We start from the raw sequence: 15,801 nt of genomic DNA, 5'->3' as shown, positions 1-15,801 counted from the left end.
CTCGGCTCCCTGCTGCTGGCCATCAGCTCATATCCCTGATCCATCTATCTGTCTGGAGTGACTATGTTAACACAGGGTGCGCGCACACACACACACACACACACACACACACACACACACACACACACACACACACACACACACACACACACACACAGGCACAAGAAGTTTTTTTTGCACTGCATTTGGCTTTTGTTTAATTTCGTTTGCCTTGGAAGATAATGAAACATATAAATACAGAGGCCCAAGTGTGCGTTTGGGGTTTTTGCTGTTACGACCACTTTATAGTGTGAGTACTCCCTGCCACCGTCACTGCGGTCTAATCTGTTTGATGAAGGCTTTCAGCCCTGGCACAATGGGAAATAGCAGTCCCCTCCCTCGGCCACCAGACACACTCTTTGGTCTATACGGATAAAATGCATGACAGGTGCCACTCCGATCCTAAAATACACCCTTATTGGCAGACATGCTGCGCTGTACTACTGTCAGTCTGGCCCTTCCTTGTCTCTCAGCGGTCTGCTCCTCCACCCCTCAGCACCTCTTCTTCTCCCCCCTCCACCCTGCCAGGCTGTGTGCCAGAGATCATAAGAAGCAGTGCAAGCCCTTGCTTAATGAATTAATTATTTGATTATTTAATCACCCAGATGAAGAGCGTCTTTAACACTGGCGTTAATTAGCCAACATCTGGGCCTGTTGGTGGGCCAGCCACACAGAAAGACAGGGAGGAATACTAGCACACACTCTATTTCTCACTCTCGGTTTGGTGTCACCATCAGTCTCTCCGCTGGCCTCCTGCCAGCTGTGTTTCCACTGTAAAAAGTGAGTAAACTGACCTTTTGTCTGTAAATAACTTCTCATATATTCAAAATGATTTACACAAGCATTTCTTACAGCTATGTTTTGCCTAATTTTTTTTATTTGACAGACATCTTACAGACAGCACAGACAGGATATGATAAAACAAAATAAAACATAACAATAAAACATTTAAACATCATACTAAAATAAGAGTAGATGGTAAATGTTTTGTATTTATATAGCACTTTTCTAGTTCTTTAACGTTAAGTTTTTACCATTCACCCATTAAAATATACATTCATACAGGGTCATTTTTTCTCCCACCTTTATTTGCCTCACCCTCATGCAGTGCTGCCTCTTGCCATTAGGAGGAGCAATGTCTTCTCTTTTGACCTTGTGAGACTCACTCCTGGATTTTACTTCCTACCAGATGTGCCACACAGCTGTCCACAATATGCTTACTGATAGACACTACCAATTATATAGACAAATTCTACATGGATTCCAATCACTAAATTTCACACGTAAATCAAACCTGAAGGTCATGTATGTATTCTTATCTCTTTCTTTTTTTTTCAATCTGCTGTGTGTGTGTGTGATTGTGGACACAGACAGGTGGAGAAAGGGATGTTCTGATGAAAGAGTGCAGACAGTGAAGGAGGGATGGAGGAGGAGTAGTAGAACATTTCTTTCTTGACTCTCTAGTCTGATTAAGACCACTTCAGTCTGCTGGTGTGAAGTACCACCAGCAGCTGCCTTCAGTGGATGAGGGACTACTGGAGAGGTGTGTGTGTGTGTGCGTGCGTGTGTGTGTGTGTGTGTGTGTGTGTGTGTGTGTGTGTGTGTGTGTGTGTGTGTGTGTGTGTGTGTGTGTGTGTGTGTGGTGATGGGGGTAGAAGGAGGGATTCCTTTAATTGCAATCATTCTGGCAGCACTGCAGGGATCTACATGGCATGCATACAGTTAGTGAGGAGTGGAGAGGGAGAGGAGAGGAGAGGAGGAGAGGAGAGGAGAGGGAGAGGAGAGGAGAGAGGGAGAGGAGAGGAGAGGAGAGGAGGGAGAGGAGGGGGAACCTACTTTTTGGCCTATTTGCATTCCTTACATCAATGCCATGGCAGCACAAAGACTTAAGGATGCTCCAAAAACAATGTTTATTTCTTTTTTTTAATGCACAGTGTTTGCTGGGTTTTGTGGGCTCTGACTTAATTGCATGAGTTTATGTTGTTCATCGCTTCTTTGTTGGTGGCAGCATCCTGGTGTGTGTGTGTGTGTGTGTGTGTGTGTGTGTGTGTGTGTGTGTGTGTGTGTGTGTGTGTGTGTGTGTGTGTGTGTGTGTGTGTGTGTATATGTTTTGTATATATGCTTTCTGTGTTGTGCAGAGGTTAATTGAGACACACAGCTCATCTCTGCCCCGATGAGGGTCAGAGCACAGAGGCAGATCCGCATTGCATTAATCTAACTCCAATTTATGCTGCCACACACTGTCAGTCGTACCCCTGCCCCCCAATATGACACACACACACACACAGAGTTGTATGCACTCACACGTACCCATTAATTTAGCCCCAATTTGTGTTGTCTCCAGCTGCTGTGATGCATGGCCCTTAACAGTCACAAACGCACACAGCAACAACACTTCTCCTCTCTAACACACACTCACAAAGGCAACAGCAGCTCATGGAGAACTGATGGTATTTACTTTTGAAGTCAGCGCTGTGTGATCTGCAAGGTTAAGTGTAAAATCAACCTCTCTACTATAGAAAGGAAAAAAGAAATCTCCAAACATCTACCTTAACAGCAGGCACTTTTCCCAGCAACACACACAATATCTGACATCAATGTGGCTTCTATTATTCCTGCATAAGTTCCTTGCAGAACACTGGCCTGACAGAAGCTTAAACCCTGCAGCACCCAGAGAAGGAAAGGCAAATTAACCAGCTTCACTCTAACACTGAGGGACCATTAAAGTCGAAACGCCTGATCTCCCTGGCCGGTTTTTCCTCTCGATCCTCTCCCTCGTTCCTCTCTCGTTTCCTCACTCTCCAGCTGGAAAGGTTAACCGTGAGAGGCTCTCAGAGACACTCCAGCAGACACACAAGTGATCTTTCCTTTAATTGGCTTTTCCACTCCCTCTCCTTCTCTCTTCTTCCTCGCAGGTCAGCAGCGTCCACTGCAGGGCCCCGACAGAGGAAACACGTACATACACACACACACACACACACACACACACACACACACACCCACACACACACAAACGTATGCACACACAGGACAACGCAAAGGCAGTCAGGCTGATCTGAGGACGTGATGCACTGAGCAAGGTGTGTGTGTGTGTGCTGTGTGTGTGTGGTGTGTGTGTGTGTGTGTGTGTGTGTGTGTGTGTGTGTGTGTGTGTGTGTGTGTGTGTGAGTGTGTGAGTGTGTGAGTGTGTGTGTCTGTGCACCTTTAAATATCTCCATCCCACCAGTCAATCTGTCGTTAGTAGTACAGGAGTAGCTGCGCTGTGTAATTGAGCTATATGGCTCTCGGGCCTTCATGATGTCCTCATCCATGAAGCAGCTGACACTGCGGCTCTGCTCCTCACTGTCACACACAGGGCACAAAGGAAATTCATAAGGAGAACATTGACAAGCGTGCAGCCATTATCAGCCAAGGCACAGGCCAGTCTTTTTTTCAGCAGGGACACCTACAAACTCCTATTACATCCAAAGGAAAATGTTTAAGAGGTAGAAATGGAGGTCAGCTATGGAGTTTCAGGTAAGGAAGTAGAGCGGGTTGTCCACTAACCAGAATGTCTGTGGTTCAAACCCAGTCTCCCCCATGCCGCATGCCGAAGTGTCCTTGGCCAAATTACTGAACCCCAAATTGCCCTTGATGAGTGATGTATAAGTGCTGCACATAGCTACACTGTATGAATGTGCGTGTGAATGGGTGAACAGCAAAACTGTACTGTAAAGTGCTTTGATTGGTCATCAAGTCTAGAAAAGCTCTACATAAAAACAGACAATTTACCATTCCAACCTTTGGCTTTGTCTGAGTGATAAGAGGGATGTATATGTTGGCGCAGTGAATGCTTTTGTTTCAGTCGGATTTGAAGCTACACTAAACTACTGCCATTGCAAACAGAGCAAAGTTACCCGATCCTCTCACTTCTCATCGCATCTGGAAAAAATACTTAATTGTGTTCCTCTAAACTCTGGCAGCTAGCAGATCTAGATAGGAGAAAAAGAATCACAGTGTGAAATGAGCTACACGCTACGCTGACTTATCCGCGGTAGCTCCGAAATCAGAGCAAGATGACCAGACAACGTCCGCTCAGACGATTGCACCCTGGACTCAGTTACGGCGATCACGCCGGCCCTCGCCACAGCCATTATCCGCGGGGTGCAGTGTGTGAGAGGACATCATTACCAGCTGTCTGCAGAGCCGCCTCCTACCCCTCTCTCTGCCAACACCATCCAATGTAATGGCCCAGTCCAGAGGAGAACTAGAGCAAGGCCGGCAAACTGAGATCAGGCTCATTCCCACCTGCCACAGTAACAGATTTGACACAGAGATAGCTGCTGGTGGCTTTCTAGCCTCCATTAGGCTGATAATGGAGAAAGGCTCGTGACTCATCAAGTCCGGAGTTCAGATGTTCATCTCGGTTGCAGGACCTGTGAGATACATGCAATCACAGCAGTGTTGAAAGAGTATCAGTGTGGTTTACTGGGCAGATCAGACCCGACTGTGAACTTTGAATGTTGTCGAGGATATAGCTTTGAGATTTATGTCTGTGAGGTTTTTGGACTTATTTGGTCATAAACGAAATTAAAATGTCTCAAACATCATCCCAAAATGTACACATTGACATCTATTCAAATGTATTTTGTTTCATCTATTTATTTGCTCTTTTCTTCTTATTATGTTTTTGTTTTATCGATATTTTCTACTTTTTCCAACTAAAGCCTTGGAGGTGGTACACAGTAAAGTGTTTCTGGTATTTATGTTCTGTAACCCGAAAATCTATTCATAAAGATTTGTTTTAATTTTATAAAATGTAGACTTAATGATAACAATAGAATTTAAGTGAAGGCATCATCAAAGTTATTACAGTGCATCCTGAGGGGGAACAATGTCTGAATTTCATAGGAATCATCACAGAGACATTTCATCACTGATGTGGACCTCATGGAGGCATTAGTAGTAGATTAAAACAATTCTAAAGGTGCCACAATTTACGCAGAGCGGACAATTATATATCAAATATCCACGCAGCGTTCCAGATTCAGTAAGATGCACATTTGAGTCATTCCTTAATTACAGTTATCTCTATAGCTTTGAGCATGGCCACACATCATTTACTTTATTATGAAAATGGTTCCTTGTTCAAGCACATTGTGTTCTTCAAAAAATGCTGTGGTGTTACTGATGGACTCTGCCTCTGGATCCGCCCCTAGGAAGGGGATTATGGGGATTATCTTAATTTATTATTAATTTATGAGCCATATTATTGTAGCTAAACACAACCATATTTTTTTTTAGGATTTGTATGAACTGACCCTAATGGAGGCCATTATTTAAACGGCACGCAGGAAACTGCTGCAGTAAAATAAAGTGAGGGTTTGTTGTCCAGTTTCTTTTTCACAGTTGAATGAAAACATATATGAGAGGTTTGTGATCTTGCCTTTGAAAACAGTGTTTGCGATTGTGGTGTTTCTGATGGACTCTGTTTGAAAGACGTCCTTTCCCTCGAGGTGGACGTGCGACAGCAGGTGGGCAGCTACACAAGATCAACAGGCGCTGAAAGGAAATGGTCTTTGAGGTTGTCATGGTAATGAGAGCGTTATGATCCAAACAGTCTCTGGGCTATTACCCCAACCCACACTGCTGTCCGTCTCCTGACCCCCCCACTTCTCCTCACACCCACCACTGTATTTCTTGCATCAAGGTGAACTGAATTTCAGCCATCTGACCGTGCCACCACGCCGTGACCGTGTCACTCTCTTCTTTTAGTTACAGACACAGACACACACAGACATTAGTCCCAGGTACAGGAAATAAGTGTTTATGTGGATGAGGCGCCCCTTCCCAGAGGACAAGGACCCCCTTCCCAGAGGGCCACCAACCCCCTAATTCAGGCTCTATGTGTTTCTTGATTTAACCTTTTTTAACAGTAAATTTCACACTTGAATCAATAACCATGCCATTTTTAATAAGCTTTGGTGTGAAATTCACAATAAACGCCAAAACACTGTAACCACATATTTCACCAAAAAGGGATATAGAGAGAATATGCTCTCACCTATAAAAGTACTTTCTCCCTCAATGTGCAATGAACTAAAAGAAAAAAAGAAAAAAAACGCATTTACAACTGCAACTGCAATTATTTCAAGCCAGACAGGTCGAAAAACTTTGGTCTGTTGGTTTGACTCTGACAATTAATGTTGGATTCATGACTTAGTGTAAATAAATGACCACATGTCCATGATGTACCCTGCCTCTTGCCCAATGTCAGCCCCCCCCCCGCAACAACCTTCAAAATATAAATGGTATAGATAATGGATGGATGGACGGATGGATGGATGGATGGATGAAAAACCAAAATAACATAATAAATAATAATAATTTATAACAAAGAAACAAATCACAAATTCAACAGTATTCTTCAGTTGGCTTCAGTGTGTTTTGCTGTGTGGTCTCACAGTACAACATTCTGTAGTAACGTATATTTACGGGAATCAATAAACAAAAAAAGCACAATTCTTTTCACATTATACAAAAAATTGCACATATATTGTCTATGAGAAGTCGACTGTTGGCCGAGACTATTCTGGAAAAAAAACTCTCTTCAGTATCAACTACATCTATATTTTCCCTGTATACATTCAAAGGGCTGGAAAAAAAAAACAGAATAAACTTTCTGCTAACATCAGAATAATCTTTTTTATTTCATGCACAGAGTTTCTTTTGTGTGTTAAAATGCTGCATTTTTCTATTCACTGCATTTATTCAGAATATCTTTTGTATCAATGCAATGCTTAAGTACAGTTTGGTTCTCATAGTTTACTGATATGTGTTAAGTGTGTAAATGGTATAGAGACAAGTGTAAAAACGATTGTAAAATTTTTTTTACCTTGCCTCAGAAACAGAAACTTTTGATATCGTTGTATGGGAAAGTCTCCTCCTCTTCACCTCATCCTTTTGACACTCGCTCTCCTGTGTCTCCTTCTCTTTGCTTTCACTGGCTGTGGAAATCAAGGTTTTGTGGGTTAGTTTTACCTCAACAGACACTTTTACTTTGTGTTTCTGTAATTGACCCAAAAAGTGTGTTCACATCCTGAGTTTTTCAACTGGCAGCACAGAGCTCCAGTTCTGCAAGAGGTCACTGGTGAAGTCGATAGAACTGTGTCTATCAAAGCCAAACAGAGACGTAGAAGAAAGTAGAGAGGCTGTTTAGACCTGTGAGATGTCGACTTGTTACCTATGCATTTGTGTGTGTGTGTGTGTGTGTGTGTGTGTGTGTGTGTGTGTGTGTGTGTGTGTGTGTGTGTGTGTGTGTGTGTGTGTGTGTGTGTGTGTGTGCACACGCTCACATGCACAAGGACAAGGCTCTGGTCTGTGCTCCCTGTTTGCTTAAGGTGGCATGAGTCAGCTTGCCTCAAAAACAGGAGTCTGTTTTCGTGTGGCCTGCCAACTGCCTGTCTGACATTTAGCTTTCTCTCTCACACTCTCGCATGCAGAAACACACACACACGCTTAGATGCAAGTCAACACCACTCGACAGAGCCAAATGGCCCCTTATTGGCAATCCATTGACCTTGTGTTCACTTTTCAGCTGAGTTCATGTTTCCACCAAAAGTCATAACAAGTAAATAAATTCTGCTCTGATTCACACTTAATCACATGGAAGTATGGCTGGAATAAAAAAAAAATAGTCAGTTGTGATGGGGAAGCTTGTTGAACAGGATGAGGGCACGTTTGGTTCCTCATGCAATATGCATTATGGGGGTCTGGGATCAGGGATAGCAGGATCGGATGTGTTTGAGGGGTGTGAGGCTCCTTGTCTCCTCCTCCTCCTCTGCGCCCCTCAGAGCCACGTCGCTGCAGTTACGAGCAGCCGCGAGGGTTTGGATCGAGGCCAGAAGTTGCATAAACGTACCCTTTAACCAGCGGGGTGCCGTGCCTCTCCTCCCCTTCTCTGTCTCTCTCTTCTCTTCAGCTTTTATCACCTTAGCTCTTAATCTCCCAGACAGCCAGTACCAGCCGCTCCTTTTTATCTGTTCACTTTCTTCACTCAACCGGATGGAGAATGTTCCTCTGTCAGTTTCAGTTGAACGGAATATCTCTCTAATTCATCGTATCATCATACAATAATGTATCTTAAAACAACAATGGCAGATAAAAGAAAATAAATCAACAATCTATTGTGTTACAGACCTTCTGAGTGTTGCCCAGAGCCAGAGCCATTGGCTTCATTAATGTCCAAATACTATGAAACTACATCAGTGAGCAGCACTGACATGTTGTTTGTTACACTGCATATGACTGTCACTGTATCACTGTCCTGGTCACTATCACTCCAAATATGCCAAAATTAATCCACAACAGAAAATAGTCCCCAACAAGTACTCTATATACTCCTAATCATAGTAACATTTTCTAATACCTACAGTGCCCAGCTCTAACTGTTCTGTTTTTTTAAACGAAACTATAAAAGGTTCACAATCTTTTAAAGGTTTATGTCCCCATTTGAAATAAATGGGTTGGGAGCTGAGTGCCAGCTCCAAAGGAAGTTGGAAAGTAATGACGGATGAATAACACATTATTGGATTTTTCATGGGACTTGTTACTTGGTACAAATATTCAGGAATGGTTGGCTATATATTCATTTTTCAATGTAAACATTTTCTTTATGTATTGGATAACTAATGGTTCTTTGGAATTATTTGGCTCATTCAAGAAAACTTACACTTGACTTTACCTGATACAACTATTAGATCCACATCTCACTGCAAGCTGTTGAAAACTGAGAGCTGCACAAACTGGAGCTGTGGGGGAAAATCCAAAATGTTGCCGATGATCACAGCCCTCTGGATGAATGGATGAGCCTATCTCTATTGGAAATAGGGAACAACCTGTTGTTATTTTAAAACATCAACATGTCTTCTTTAATTTCTGCTCAAGTTCATCAGTTTTTCCCGCAGCGTTTTACTCCCTCCAGGATGTACAGTAAACATCTATAATGGTTCTCAAGCAGCTTCCTCTCGCTTGCAGTATATGTCACGCTGCCATTTGGCTGCAGACGATCACCAAGCTTTTTGGTCGAATGTGAAAACAAGCGGAGCGAATTAGCACTGATTAATTACATTAAATCATGATGTCAGTTGCATGAGCTTTACTGTTTTTACAAACCCTTTCGATGAGTCATCAGGCCAGAAAAAGACGTAAAGCAGCAGCCAAAAAGAAAGAATAGTGCTAGCTAAATGGAGAGCCAACGTTTAGGCAGTGCTTTATTGTCATTTTGCCAGGGTATCAGGCATCTCCCACCCACACAGATGAAAGCTGTGCAACTCTTAAGTGGCAGTGGCTGCTCTGTATGCACCTCCCCTGTCTGACTGTTTGTGTGTCTGTGTGTGTGTGTGTGTTTGCTAACATGGCATTCATTATGTATTCAGTCAGGAGTTATATCTTTCCCATCTTTCAATTTCTCCCTTTTTATTGTTCGCCTTTCTCTCCCTTTATGCTGAATTCACAAGCAGCTGGGATGGATAAAGCATTTTAATGATCCCTAACTGATTTCTGCATTTGCTTTAAACTCGCCTTCAAGTGGGAGCGGGGCTAAAGTTACAACTGTGGTTGAAATTTGCACGAGTGGTTGTGGCCGGTGGAGCTGGAACGGCTTTTTACCCTAAATCCTTCAGTTCACCTCTGCCATGCACTCTGGAGTCTTAGTCATATTATTTGTTAACTGTTCAAATGTGGAACATTGGTATTGGTTTTGCAATCACACGCTGATACAGAAGCAAATACAGCTTGAGCATTGAAGGCCTTAACTACAGGGAAATGATCAAAACTGGCCCCAGATCAGCATCTCAGATTGATCAGGTAATGCCGACTGCACCACAGGTATGCACGGCCATTAAACCAAATGACTTTTCTGTGTCTCAGAGTGAGATCTTTCAGGTGATTCATCAGCAATTCATTATCTAACGGATGCTCTCACAGACAGAGGGATCCAGCTCACTAGATTAATCTATCTGTCATCATCTCATAAGGAAGATATATGGTCGTTGTTCAGTACAGCAGGGATGAAGTAAAGGGGCGGGTTTGTATCAGGACTGGACGTAGACATTTGTAATGAGAACATCACTCTGAGCACGGGTTAGGAGTCGGGGTCGATTGTGATTCTGTCCCGTGTGGAGGCGTTTAGCACAAATCCTCCCTTTTACGGCAGCGTTACTGAGGCAGTGCTTCAGCTGCTGCAGAACGCTTTCCCTTGTCTCGTCTCTCTCACACTAACCGACGTCAAAACACACATCAGATGGTCCGGGATACTTTTTAAAGCTCGCACATGCAAATTGTCATCTATCCTCCACCCAGGCTGTGTTCCACCCACTCTCTCTGCTTAGTCCTACTGCTGCTGCTGCTTCCGTGAGACCAAGGCAGAATCAAACGTCTACTACCGGCCAACTCTTTGTGTGCATGTGTTTGCATGAATGTGTAAGTGTGTGTGTGGGTGTGTGTGTATGTGTGTGTATTGCATAGAAGTCCACTGGGTTGTGGTTCCCCCAGTAGTCCTGCAGCGGCAGTAACTCGATACAGTACACACACATTTTTGTTGCTGATCCAAGCTTGTCTGCCTGCCACGATTTTTGGTTCGGTTCAACTTGTTGTAAAACACTGCAGCGCTGTGTTAAAGAGGAGAACATGTAATCAGCATCTAACGAACGCAGTGTGCCATTTCATAAAAGATGGTTATGTGCCCTTTAGTGAAGTAGATTTGTTGCTCTGGACTTTGCCCTGTGAATGAGTGTTTTATTGGCACTAAATCATATTATAATGCAGGTTTTTTTTCTCAGTGTTTCGGAGGAGTGGAGCTGAAAATATTATCTGGACACCAGTTAATCTCTCCATTACAAAAAGTAGAGTAGTATATAATGATGCCAAAGTAACCTTTGTGATAATGCCTCTCTCTCTAATGTGTTCTAATATGTCTCTTTCTTTGTCATTCGTCCCCTCTCACTCGTGGAGGAAGAAAAAGATGTGTCTTTTTCCGGACTACAACACCAGTTCTCACTCATTTGCAGCCAGATGTGCGGTTATTTTGTTCTAGTTCTTATCCAGAGTTATTTACTGGTGCTTTGTCTGTCCGTGTTTCAGAAATTAGTTTCTAAACCACATTAGAACCCCTTAAATCTGATTCATGGCCTTGTCGTTTGACGTGCTTCTTTCAGAGTTGATAACCAATATACATAGTAGGAGTTCCAGACTTCAGCTCAGACTACTGTTTTAATGGCAAATAAAGTTATGACCCATTTTCCACCCAAAAATCTTATATAAATATCTGTGGCTGAGTCCCACACACACTGTATGCATATGAGCCAAAAGTTGACAGTGACTGTGACGGTGAAGGAGCTGAGGAACCAGTGTTAATAAATGTCCTAATAACAAAAATGTCAAAACACATATATCAATGAAAAGTTAATCAGCTTTCAAAGAACTCCATGAGCATAACTCTGCGGGCGCATGAGCCACAAAAACTGGTAGACCTAATGGCATCTCTCAGAGGGAAGATGATGACAATAAAGATGCATGACGCACTTGCTCCCACTATTTAGAAATAAAGCCAAAATATCCCGGTTACGAATGCCTCACCATCTTGCACTTTTGGAGCCAGAGACTGGGGGATGGGGCCATGGGAGCGACATCCCACGATACATGTGCTTGACCAATCACAAAAGTCAGTCTTAGCTGTCAATCATGACATTTCAACCCATTTTAATAACATCGAATAACTAACCCAAACTTACCGGGAAAAGGAACACTTGAACATTAGTGTGATAAGAACTACCTAAAGTGACGTAAGCCATCTTTGAGAAAAGAAAGGAATTTGATGTGTACGTTGACTATTTAGTTTGGACCATGTCCCATCCACTAACATGGAGGACGCAGGTTTATGATATGTACTGCAGCCAGCCTCTGGGGGTATTTGAGACGTGTCTCTCTTGGGGAGCGCTCATGTCGTCCATCTTTATATTATCACCCCTCACTGCAGATGGCTTTTTTGTTGCTGAATCTCCGATGCTTGAAATTGCTTTGAGGAAGGAATAACATTTGTGACTGAATTCATTACCAGAGCTTGCAATTATGCTTATTTTCAATAATGTAATATTTAATATTTTTTGTGACCAAACTATTTCATCTGTTATTTTGTGTGTTATGAGTTAACCTGGACAAGACACTTTCATGTGCATATTACAAAAATTATGATGAGTGTGAACAGTCATCTAATTCATGTCTTATTATGGTGTTTTGTTTGCATGACTCCAACTTTGAGACAAACAAAAAAGGTTTTAATGAATTTTATTGAGCGCAAATTATTAAATCTAAAGATACATTAAATCATAATGCTTTGCATATAATCTATTGTTCACTAATACTTCCTGATCTATTATACTGTGTGGAACTGTAAACTTTAAAATGTGTAACTCGATATTTGCTTTTTTTGAAATGGTCTGTGAAGCTATTTTTGAGGGTTTCAAGTGTGAATAATCAGTTTTGCTTTGTTCATATCTGGATGATGAATTGGATTGACAGTGAAGTAGGACAGGCATATTCAAGCATCATGCTTCTGCTTGTGCCTTTTCAGTCACTTTTTACATACAATGTTGACTATGTACAATGTATAATGTTTTCATTTCTGAATAAAAAGATACTCTACTCTAAATGTGAAGGCCATTGTCTGATGACGCTGTGGATGAAAGAAAGACTGAGGTGGGATCATCAGGTTTGCAGCAGCACGTAGTGTTCTTTTCTCCGTGGCAGAATGGTCACAAAATGTGTTGCCACAGCACCGATGTAAGGCTGGGATTTGAATGGATCACAAAGGATGCAAAATTGTTGACATTGTAACAAAGGTCCCTGAGGAACACTTCAACAATCACCACTGTGGATGGAGCCACACACGAAGGTGACTCGCTTGTCCTCTCCTACAATGGTCACATCAGAGAAGTATCAGGCATATTGTAGGACTTCTGTGTGTTGTGGCTTTCCTTTGACCCACTATTAATAATAAAATGGAGTGTTTCCTTTTCTTGGTGTCTGTGTGAGTTCAGTGGAGGAGGGGAGAGCCGTGTTTGGTGGGAGCCAAGGGCGAGTGGCTTGTCATGTCAGGGGTATTAATTTATGATTTCCATCCCAGCTTATGACCTCATCACCTCCATTAGAATGCAGCCTTTGTAATTTCATGGTTAATATTCAATAGCCACTTGTCCCCTGTGCCTGCTTTGTGCATGTTCTGGAGGGTGTGTCTGTGTGTATCATTTTTTGATTTGTCGAGTTTGTGCATGTGTGTGTGTTTGTGTGTGTGTACAGGGGAAAAGGAAACGAGGGTCGACTGTAGCATGGCTTCCTGCAAAACAGTTGCAGATGTCCAGAGATGTCCTCTGTGCTACTGCTCCCACTGAGGAGCTTGAATTGCCTCTCTCTCTAACCTGAGTCATCTGAATCCCCCTGTCTCACTCACACGGACACACACGTCAAGACGCATGCATGCAAATACACAAACATACAGTAGCTGACCCCATCACTGACACTTGCCTTGGGGCCCAGATCTGATCTTCTTATCAATGAACTCTACACAGAGTCGAGAAGAAGCAAAGGCCGGCCAACATTTCCTACACACATGCACGCTCACATACACACACTGAGGACAGGATTTGTTTTCAAGAGACAGAGCTGCTATGAAGATGAAGTGCAGGAAGAAAATGAAGAGAAAGGGAGCGAAGATTAAAGCAGCAGCAGAAGAAGAAAATCAGTAAAAGTCCCCTTTACTTCTCCGCACATTGATGTATTGGCATGAACACACATTCCTATTGAACGACTTTGGCAAACCATTAAAAAAAACACATTAAAGGGCTCTGTTCTGCATGAGCCCAGTTGTTGCACTGTTTTCTCTCTTTGCCCCTGTTTTTCTCTCTGCTCCTCTCAGCTCAGAGACAACTGAAGTGATGGGGGTTCACCGAGGGCAAATCTGCAGATCTTAAAGTTGGTTATGAGAGGATATTAATGAAGACATTTTACACATGGTCATCTTTGTTAAATTCTGCACATGTTGGACAAACACACTGCTTCCAAATCTGCTTTTCGCAATATTTTATCCACATCCACGTTTAATTTAATGGCTCCCAACGTTTTTGCCTGACACATCCCAGCCCTTTGCAATGAGCTCCATTCCTCCGTCCACGCCACATTTACAAATGTGTTTGTTTGAGAGGATACTTGCTATATATTTATATGTATATTGTTATGATTTCTTTTCATACAATTGAGCTGTCATTGTTTAGGTTGTTTTGGTCAAGTTTGCATTAGTTACCACATGGAGTGGTAAACTGTTTATCCATTACTTTTTTCCAACTATTTGTAAAATGCTCATTGCAATTATTTCATCACTTTTAACTATTTCACTGGCTAATCCATGACAATTCCTTTTTTGTATTTCAACTGTATATTCATTAGTGTGGACAAACAATTTCAAATGTTAATCCGTGATTCCGCTAACTATTTAAATTGTATATCCATTACATTGTTGATTTTTTTCAGGTTTCCCCTCGGCTACATTTAAATAATTGTATAATCTATTCATATTTGACTAAGCATTTCATTATTTCATTATTTCACATTATTTAACTATTACAACTTGCTGACTTATCTTTCACCTTAAATTGCAACATGTGATGTAATAGGTTATATAACAGTTAACTAATTTATGGAAGTCTGCACTGTGCAGCGTGTAAAAGAACCTAGAGAACAGCAATACGATACATCCAACTGTCACTGACTGACAGAGACCCTAACCATAACATACCCTGAATCTAGAACACTTAAATTGGGATGTCATCTGTAACCTCACTGGGGCTAACTAGTGACATTATCAGTCGGAGACCCCTCAGTAACTTGAGATTCTTCAGAATCCTTCTGGTCGGCAGTATGCACGCTCCCAGTACTCACACTGCGCTCATTTTGTCTGCTTGGTGAAGATGTCTGCTGTGGGTACATGCAGCTGCAAACTCAGAGCCAGAATTAGTGAGACAGAGGCCTTTGCATGGTCAGGTTCTGAGATAACATTATTTCTGCCCTCTGCACAGAAATGATACATTTACAGCTCGCAGCAACTCAATATGATAAAGTCTCCTTTGCTTTGTTTTGTGGTATCTAGTGTGGACATATACAGTGGCTTTATGATGAAATTTTTTTGTTTTGAAGAGCCAAATCTGAGGCCCTGTCCACACTAATGCGGACATTATGCTAAAGTTACTTTTTTCTCTAGGTTTGGGCCTCCCCTCCCGATTCTTTTTTACAAACACCTGCCAAAATGCAGATTTCCAAAAACATTGGTTTCCATTTCTGACGATGACGTCACAGCTTCTTCACGCACGCCTGATGTCGTGTAATGAGCATGTGTCAAAAACACCAACAATCTCACGAAGCTCACGGAGATTCTTTTAAAAAATGGAGGGAAAATATCCAGTAGTGTAGACAAGGCCTAGGTCAGCTATATACAGAGACATCACAGATTAAAATCATTAAAGTTATGTGAGAGTGTCAGACAGTTCAGGTGGGGAGGTCAAATATAGTTAAAACTACACCTTGAATTTTTGGAACTCTATACTGTCCAGGTGAAGCAATTTGATGTTGTTATTAGATTAATTCCACTGGACTGCTGCATAGATAACTTTTGTTAAACACTAGTCTACGGTACAACAGGAGCATTTATGTAACCATAATGTAATAAGGCCATAA

The sequence above is a fragment of the Hippoglossus stenolepis genome, chromosome 3 (assembly GCF_022539355.2).
Source record: "Hippoglossus stenolepis isolate QCI-W04-F060 chromosome 3, HSTE1.2, whole genome shotgun sequence".
Classification (NCBI taxonomy): Eukaryota; Metazoa; Chordata; class Actinopteri; order Pleuronectiformes; family Pleuronectidae; genus Hippoglossus; species Hippoglossus stenolepis.
Note: the sequence above shows the minus strand (reverse complement) of the source record.